The sequence below is a fragment of the Oryctolagus cuniculus genome, chromosome 17 (genome assembly GCF_051225735.1).
Source record: "Oryctolagus cuniculus isolate XC-2025 breed Fujian yellow rabbit chromosome 17, ASM5122573v1, whole genome shotgun sequence".
Lineage (NCBI taxonomy): Eukaryota > Metazoa > Chordata > Mammalia > Lagomorpha > Leporidae > Oryctolagus > Oryctolagus cuniculus.
This window is the reverse complement of record NC_142883.1, coordinates 67,654,124-67,662,943: the sequence shown is the minus strand read 5'-3', so window position 1 is coordinate 67,662,943 and position 8,820 is coordinate 67,654,124. Positions and strand designations below refer to the sequence as shown.

Below are 8,820 nucleotides of genomic sequence, written 5' to 3'. Positions count from 1 at the left end.
CATTACATATACTTGTCACTTTATTAATGTGCCTATCAAATGATAGTTTCACCCACTGTTTTCTAAATCCAATAATTTCACATCCTAGGTTGTCTTCTGGCATAAATTGCCAAAAGAATACATCAAGGGTGAACATTTGGCATAGTGATTCCCTGGCTCTGTTTCCCAACTCCACTTCCTGCCAATTAAGACTCTGGGATATACTAGTGATGGCTCAAGTAATTGAGTTATTGGTATTATGTGGGAAACCTAAGTTGACCTCACAGATATTTACATTCATTCTTGTTCTGCACCAAGCCTTTGTAACCATTTGGAGAGTTTATCAGTAGAAACATTCTCTCTCTCTCTCTCTCTCTCTCTCTGTGTGGGGGGGGAGGGGTGTGTGTGTCTACCTTTATAAGACACTCTATCTCTCAAGACTTTTTTCAGGAAAAGTAAATAGGTCATTATTTCCATAAAAGAAAGATGTCTTACCTTACTGTGTAGCATTCTTGCTTACATTCAACAATTGATGTTCTGTGATTTCACTTATTTCAGATTTTTATAGTCTTATTTCTGGATTTTAGAGTCTTCCAACTTCTTTTTTTTTAATATTTTATTTCTATCTTTTTTTATTTGACAAGTAGAGTTATAGACAGTGAGAGAGAGAGAGAGACAGAGAGAAAGGTCTTCCTTCTGTTAGTTCACTCCCCAAATGGCCACCACAGGTGGTGCTGTGCTGGTCTGAAGCCAGGAGCCAGGTGCTTCCTCCTCGTCTCCCATAAGGGTGCAGGGGCTCAAGCACTTGGGCCATCCTCCACTGCCCTCCCAGGCCACAGCAGAGAGCTGGACTGGAAGAGGAGCAACTGGGACTAGAACCTGGTATCCATATGGGATGCCGGCACCACAGGCAGAGGATTCACCAAGTGAGCCATGGCACCAGCCCTCCAACTCCATTTTTTGTACACTTTATTTTCCATATAAGGAGTCCATAGCAATTCTTTTTTTTTCTTTTTTTTTAACTTTTATTTAATGAATATAAATTTCCAAAGTACGACTTATGGATTACAATGGCTTCCCCCCCATACCGTCCTTCCCACCCACAACCCTCCCCTTTCCCACTCCCTCTCCCCTTCCATTCACATCAAGATTCATTTTCGATTATCTTAATATACAGAAGATCAGCTTAGTATGTCCATAGCAATTCTTAAGCAAATTATGGTAATCTTTAATATCAAAAAAGTACAGTCTGGATTATCGATATGAAAGAATCTGCTATCAGTATGAAGATAAGAGAAACATAAATGAATACTTTTATATAAAGAGATGTTAATTTTCCCATTAACTGTACAAATATATACTGAGAATACAAATATATTTTGAAATATAATGAGAATCCACACTATGTAAGATATTATACTGGGCTCTGAAGATAAAACAGACAAAATTGCTGTTCTTATTCAGGTTAGAATCTAGTGAAGAAGAAATGAAACTAAAATTACAACTCTAAATTTATGTAGATTTATTAAGATAACAGAGTTTAATATGATCACATCGGAGAATTCAATCTGCACTAGAACCAGGGGAGATTTTCGTGAAGGTAGGATAAGTAGACTGAAAAAATAAAAGATAGCCACAAAGCAGTTAAGAAAAGGGAGAAGATTAACTTGGCCAATCTACAACACATGCTGAAGCTCAAATGCAGTTGGCTTGTGACCAAGATAAAGTAAGGGATGTTTATCTTCCTACATGAAACAATAAAAAATACCTGCATTATGCACAATGTTCATAATAATGGGCCTCAAGAAATGAAGCCAATACCGGAAAGCCAGAAAAGAAATGAAGGAGGCCTCACACACTCCACAGCTCCTTCTAGAGAGAGATTCTAGACCAAATCACAGGAGAAGGAACTGGGGCAGTGTCTCCCCGACTCCCTGAGCAGATGTGATGAAGCTGAGCATCTGGGAACACAAAGGTAGTCCCATATCACAGGGCAGAATATGGGGGAGGAAAAGGCAGGAATGAGGAAGAACCAGGACTTGTTGATTCGGGGAGCGCGAGCCTCACGGCCATACCATGGCCCGCACGCCTTCTCCTCACTGGGGCCTCGGAGCCCCCGGAGCCTCCTGTACCTCAGGCGGCCAGGACCCGCGGTCCTCAGTTTCTTCGTCGACCCCCACTACGGCGGGAGAGGACACCACCGCCCAACACTGCATCAGAGAAGGAGCCCGACATGCCCACCCAAGAGAGGAGAGTGAAGAGGAGGAGGAGGAGAAAGATGATGAAGAGGAGGATGAAGGGGAGGAGAGAGAGTCTCACGGTGGAAGGCAAGAGGGAAAAGAACAAAGTAGAGAGGTTGACAGTGCAAGTCTCTTCCTTACAAAGGGAGCCATTTACAGTTGCACAAGGACAGGGGCAGGCACTTTGTGAAACTGAAAGGATGTATTTGTTTCTGAGTAAGAAGAAAGCAGATAAAATTAGAAATCTACAAAAACTGCTTTACAATAGACCAGACACAGTGTCCTCATTGAAGAAGAATGTGGGTCAGTTCAGAGGTTTTCCACTTGAAAATGGAAGTATTCAGTATAAAAAGAAGGAAGAAATGTTGAAAAAGTTTAGAAATGCCATGTTAAAGAGCATCTGCATGGTTCTTGATTAGGAGAGGTCAGGTGTAAATAGTGAACGAGTGAAGAGGATCTTGAATTTCTTATTGCATCCAAAGCCTTCTGGCAAACCATTGCCAAATTCTAGAAAGACTTCTAGCAAAGGCAAGAAGAAGGTGCGCAACAGCTCTGGAACAACAAGGAAGGCGAAGCAAACCAAATATCCTGAAATTCTGTCAGATGAGTCTAGTAGTGATGATGAAAAGAAAAACAAGAGTCTTCAGAGGATGAAGGTAAAGAAAGTGAAGAGGAGCCATCGAAAAAGACTTCTAATAGAGAAAAACCTAAACAGAAAGCTACTGCAAAAGTAAAATGTCTGTAAAAAGTGCTAATGTTAAGAAAGCAGACAGCAGCACCGCCAAGAAGAATCAAGACAGTTCAAGGAAGAAAGTGAATCTGAGGATAGTTCAGATGATGAACCTTTAAGTAAAAAAATTGAAGAAACCGCCTACAGAAGAAGAGTTAAAGGAAACAGTAAAGAAATTATTGGCCAAAGAAGAGTCACAATGAAGCAGATTTGTAAAGAGGTATAGGAAAATTATCCTGCTTATGAGTTAACTGAAAGAAAAGATTTCATTAAAACAACCGTTAAAGAATTAATTCTAGGCCAGCGCCGCAGCTCACTAGGCTAATCCTCCGCCTAGCGGCGCCGGCACACCGGGTTCTAGTCCCGGTCGGGGCACCGGATTCTGTCCCGGTTGCCCCTCTTCCAGGCCAGCCCTCTGCTGTGGCCCGGGAGTGCAGTGGAGGATGGCCCAGATGCTTGGGCCCTGCACCCCATGGGAGACCAGGAAAAGCACCTGGCTCCTGGCTCCTGCCATCGGATCCCGCAGCGCGCCGGCTACAGCGGCCATTGGAGGGTGAACCAACGGCAAAAGGAAGACCTTTCTCTCTGCCTCTCTCTCTCACTGTCCACTCTGCCTGTCAAAAAAAAAAAAAAGAATTAATTCTTGAGACTGAGATGATTTGTTTCCATAGATTCGAAGATCTGATTTATACCATTGTACCAGCAAAGAGAATGCATTTCCTTTTCTAAATCCTTGTTAAGCATTGTGGTAGGACAAACCTGCTGACCCTTTATTATCTTGAGTGTAATGAAAAATTGAGTTTGCCATTTTAAATTGCATTTCTATTCAGTTTTTAGTTAAAATTCTTGCATGGCAGCAATTATTTCTTTCTTTTATAGTTGTATTTTGTACATTTTTGATTTATATAAGGATATAGATCCTTGAGTTGTGGTTTCTAGTGCACTTCATATTAGCTTGCTTAAGACATTCTTTTAATCAGGTAGAACAAAAGCTATTATAACTGGCATTCATACACAGACTATTTTAGCATTTAGTACATGAACTATTTTGAATCCACATCTCTTCTGTCAGAGGGAAAGCTTCAGTGATGGTGTGTTCATCATGTAACAATACACATGCTACAGTTGTCCAGGACTAGATTGGAACTTCTCTCCTGCATGTGTCTATTTGCCCAGTTGTCAGCATCACAGAAGTGACAGATGTTATCTCTGTATTTTTAAAGACCAATTTGTTGTATATAAGGTTTTTAATTTCTTTTGTGAAGATCAATTTTTAAACTCACATAGGTAGGTTTCTTTCCACTTGTAAATGATAAAATGTCAGTGTTGAGGCAGATAGTGTGACAGCAGTGAAAGAATTCAGTGACAGGACACTAAAGGGACAAACTGTGCTCCTGCTTTGCCTTTAAAGTGTCATCAATTTGTAGTTTTAGTGTTAACTCTGCAAAAATGTTTGTTGATACATTTTATATTAAGGACAGACCAAAATCAATACATCAAAATTTCAAAAACTTTGGGAAGAGGGGTTATATACAAGCACATTTGGCTTATTAGTAAATGAAATAATTCTTATTAACTGCTTTGCCCATATAAAATGTTCATATTTACAGAAAACTTGACCACCCTCATAATGATGATAAAGGTACCAGGTAATGGTGCCAGAAATGTTAGGCAATAGTGGCTATCTCTGACAAAGTATTTCTCAGAAGTGATAATATGCTTATCTTTGCCATTAAAGAAATTCAGTGCATTTGTGGCTGTGGGGTTTGAAATTTTGACCAATCAGGATTCTAGGTGATCAGTATATGGACCACTCTTTTTTTTGCTATGAATATAAAAATAAATAAGAATGTCCATATTTTGTGTCTTTTTTCTCACTGTAGATACCCACTTTTTCCTGTGTATTATCCTTCAAATGCCTTTACATCTACATGGTTTTTTATTTATTCATTTATTTTGACAGGCAGAGTTAGACAGTGAGAGAGAGAGACAGAGAAAAAGATATTCCTTCCATTGGTTCACCCCCCAAATGTCCGTTATGGCCGGTGCACTGCACCAATCTGAAGCCAGGAGTCAGGTGCTTCCTCCTGGTCTCTCATGCGGGTGCAGGGCCCAAGGACCTGGGCCATCCTCCACTGCCTTCCTGGGCAACAGCAGAGAGCTGGACTGGAAGAGGAGCAACTGGGACAGAACCAGCACCCCAACTGGGACTAGAACCTGGTGCCAGCACTGCAGGTGGAGGATTAGCCTAGTGAGCTGCAACGCTAGCCTACATGTTCTTTTTTTTTAACTTTTATTTAGTAAATATAAATTTCCAAAGTATGGTTTATGGATTACAATGGCTTCCCCCCCATAACTTCCCTCCCACCTGCACCCATCCCATCTCCCACTCCCTCTCCCCTTCCATTCACGTCAAGATTCATTTTCAATTATCTTTATATACAGAAGATCGATTTAGTATATATTGAGTAAAGATTTCATCAGTTTGCACCCACACAGAACATAAAGTGTAAAATACTGTTTGAGTACTACTTATAGCATTAATTCATATTGGACAACACATTAAGGACAGAGATCCCACATGAGAAGTAAGTACACAGTGACTCCTGTTGTTGACTTAACAAATTGACACTCTTGTTTATGGCATCAATAATCTCCCTAGGCTCTAATCATGATTTTCCAAGGCTATGGAAGCCTTTTCAGTTTGCCAACTTTGATCTTATTTAGACAAGATCATAGTCAAAGTGGAAGTTCTCTCCTCCCTTCAGAGAAAGGTACTTCCTTATTTGATGGCCCATTCTTTCTACTGGGATCTCACAGAGATCTTCTTTCATTTAGGTTCTCTCTCTCTCTCTCTCTCTTTTTTTTGCCAGAGTGTCTTGGCTTTTCCATGCCTAAAATACTCTCATGGGCTCTTCAGCCAGATCCAAATGCCTTAAGGGCTGATTCTGAGGCCAGAGTGCTGGACCACTTTTGAATGAGACTGATTTTATCTTTTGTCTTAATCAGTTTATTAAATAATCTCTGAATCTTAAACTAAAACATGTGTTATAAAAATTATTTGATATACCAAAGGAGTGTTTAAAAATGCATCATAAAACAGAATTGTGTAAAACTGATGTTGAATGTGAACAGGTGTTTTCATAGGCTGACTTGTTTCTTCATAAACTTATTAAGACTTTGGGGAAAGTATGTTTAATGAATGGAATAAGCAACAAAGGGGACCTGGGAATTGGCCTTTTATTTTAAATATTCTTAGAAATCTTGTCAATAAAAATTATAAATCTAAAAATAAGGAACTGTATAGGGCCATCTTTGAATTCTAGTTCAAGTCATTTACAGTGCATGCCTTTCAGAAAACACTCAAATACTGTGGGTGGGACATTACAGGAAATTTTGCCTGATGCCCACGTAATCATCCATTCCTACCAGCCAGACTGAAAAACTCCTAAGTCATGGGACAGTGAAGAGAGTAATAATAAAAGTGTTTGCCTTAGGTGTATGAAATTATTCATAGGCTAAGCATGGTTCTGATCCACATAACAAATCATAAAACAAGACTGGCAAAGATGAACCTGTTTATAAGGAACTTAACTGCATCAGAAAATCAGTCTGGAAACAGGTAAGTGGAAGCATAAAAACTGTTTTAAAAACTAACCTACAGTTGTAAATATATAAATCACAGTGCCAGTGATTGTCACTATACTAGATGGAAATTAACATAAATTACACATCATAAAAATATGTGCATCTTTGAGACAGTGTTAATCTAGGATAAAACTTTAAGTGAATAATATTAGCCCCTGGGGCAAGTGCCATGGAGCAGTAGGTTAATCCTCCACCTGAGGCTCCGGGATCCCCTAAGGGCACCAGTTCTAGTCCCAGCTGCTGCTCTTCCAATCCAGCTCTCTGCTATGGCTTGGGAAAGCAGCAGAGGATGGACCAAGTGCTTGGGCCCCTGCACCCATGTGAAAGACTGGGAAAAAGCACCTGGCTCCTGGCTTCAGATGGGTGCAGCTCCAGCCATTGTGGCCATTTGGGGAGTGAACCAACAGAAGGAAAACCTTTCTCTTTCTCTCTCTCTCACTGTCTATAACTCTACCTGTCAAATAAAAATAAACAAATAAATGAAAAATAATATATATATATATATATATATATATAAGCCCCAAAAGATGGAGAGGAAAAAATCTGAAAGGAAAAATAGCAATTTTTTTCTAAGTTTAATGAGAATTATAATCTTACACTAGAGGGAAGGGTGTAACAGGACAATGAGAAATTATTGTATTTTTATTATATATAATGTGCTAGGGTGTTACTTCCAATTGGACTATGATAAATTGAAATCTATGTTATCAGTGGTAAAGCAGCTACTAAGGTATCAAAACAAAGGATTTTAATTAATAATTCCTCCTAAAATAGAAATATAACCAAATCATAAATAGTAACTGGGGCTGGCAGTGTGGCTCAGGCAGTTAAAGCCCTAACCTGCAGCACTGGCATCACATATGGTCATTGGTTCGAGTCCTGTCTGCTCTAATTCTGATCCAGCTCCCTGCTAATGGCCTGGGAAAGCAGCAGAAGATGGCCCAAGTGCTTGGGCTCCTGCCCCTGTGTGGGAGACCCAGAAGAAGTTCCTGGCTCCTGGTCTCAGATCAGCTGATTTCTGGCCATTGTGATCATTTGGGGAGTGAACCAGCAGATGGAAGACCTCACTCTCTCTCTCCCTCTCTCTCCCCCTGCCCCATAACTACATCTTTCAAATGAATAAAAATAAATAAAATAGTAATCTAAAATAAAGCAGAATCATGTAACAACATATGGAATTAAAAGAAAGCAATATTATGACAGATAAGTTGAATTATATAAATATTTGTTTTAAAAGAAAGTAGTCTAAAATCTCAATAAAAATTCAAATGATTAGACAGTACAGAGAAAATAAGATGAATTGTATACTCCCTAGCAGATATATACATTAAATGTAAAAACACAAATTCATTTAAAAATGGAAAATATTTGCCACATTAGCATTTGACAAATAAAAACTGAGGAATATGAGCTTTAGCAAGGTGTATTTTATAACCAAAACTACCATGAGCAATAAAAATGCCATTTCATAATTACAAGAAGTTCAATTAATCAAGACAATGCAATAATCCTAAAATTTATGCATCTAATAAAGTTTCAAAATGCATGTTTTAAAATAAGGTCGAGTTTTGGGGCTGGCGCTGTGGTACAGCAGGTTAACACTCTGGCCTGAAGCGCTGGCATCCCTTATGGGCACCGGTTTTAGTCCTAGCTGTTCCACTTCCAATACAGCTCTCTGCTATGGCCTGGGAAAGCAGTGGAAGATGGCCCAAGTCCTTGGGCCCCTGCCCCTGTGTGGGAGGCCCAGAAGTTCCTGGCTCCTGGCTCCTGGCTCCTGGCTTTGGATCAGCACAGCTCTGGCCATTGCAGCCAATTGGGGAGTGAACCATTGGATGGAAGACCTGTCACTATCTCTGCTTCTCCTCTCTGTAACTCTGACTTTCAAATAAATAAATACACCTTTAAAAATTAGTTTTTAAATAGAAAAAAAAATTTCAAGTATCATCTGATATCCCAGTACCTTTTATAAAGCAAATGGTAGAACAAGTAGGAAGAAAATCTGCAAAAGTATACAGGTGAAGCCACCACTCTCAAGTATCCATAGGACATTTACCAAAATAGATGTTGTAGACCAAAACAAATATTAATTATAGGATAATATGAAAGTGATAGTATACAAATTATGTTCTATGACCACAAACCAACCAAATCCAAAAGAACTATCACATTGAAGTATCAGGAAAACACTGAAGTACTTAGCAACTCAGTAGAACACATTGCAGT

At 39.4% G+C, this 8,820-nt stretch overlaps 1 pseudogene; it reads left to right on the top strand.

The window, feature by feature from the left end:
• The first annotated feature begins 874 nt into the window (after window positions 1–874).
• LOC149121342 (protein DEK pseudogene) lies at window positions 875–3,274 on the top strand (annotated as a pseudogene).
• Window positions 3,275–8,820: the final 5,546 nt, after the last annotated feature.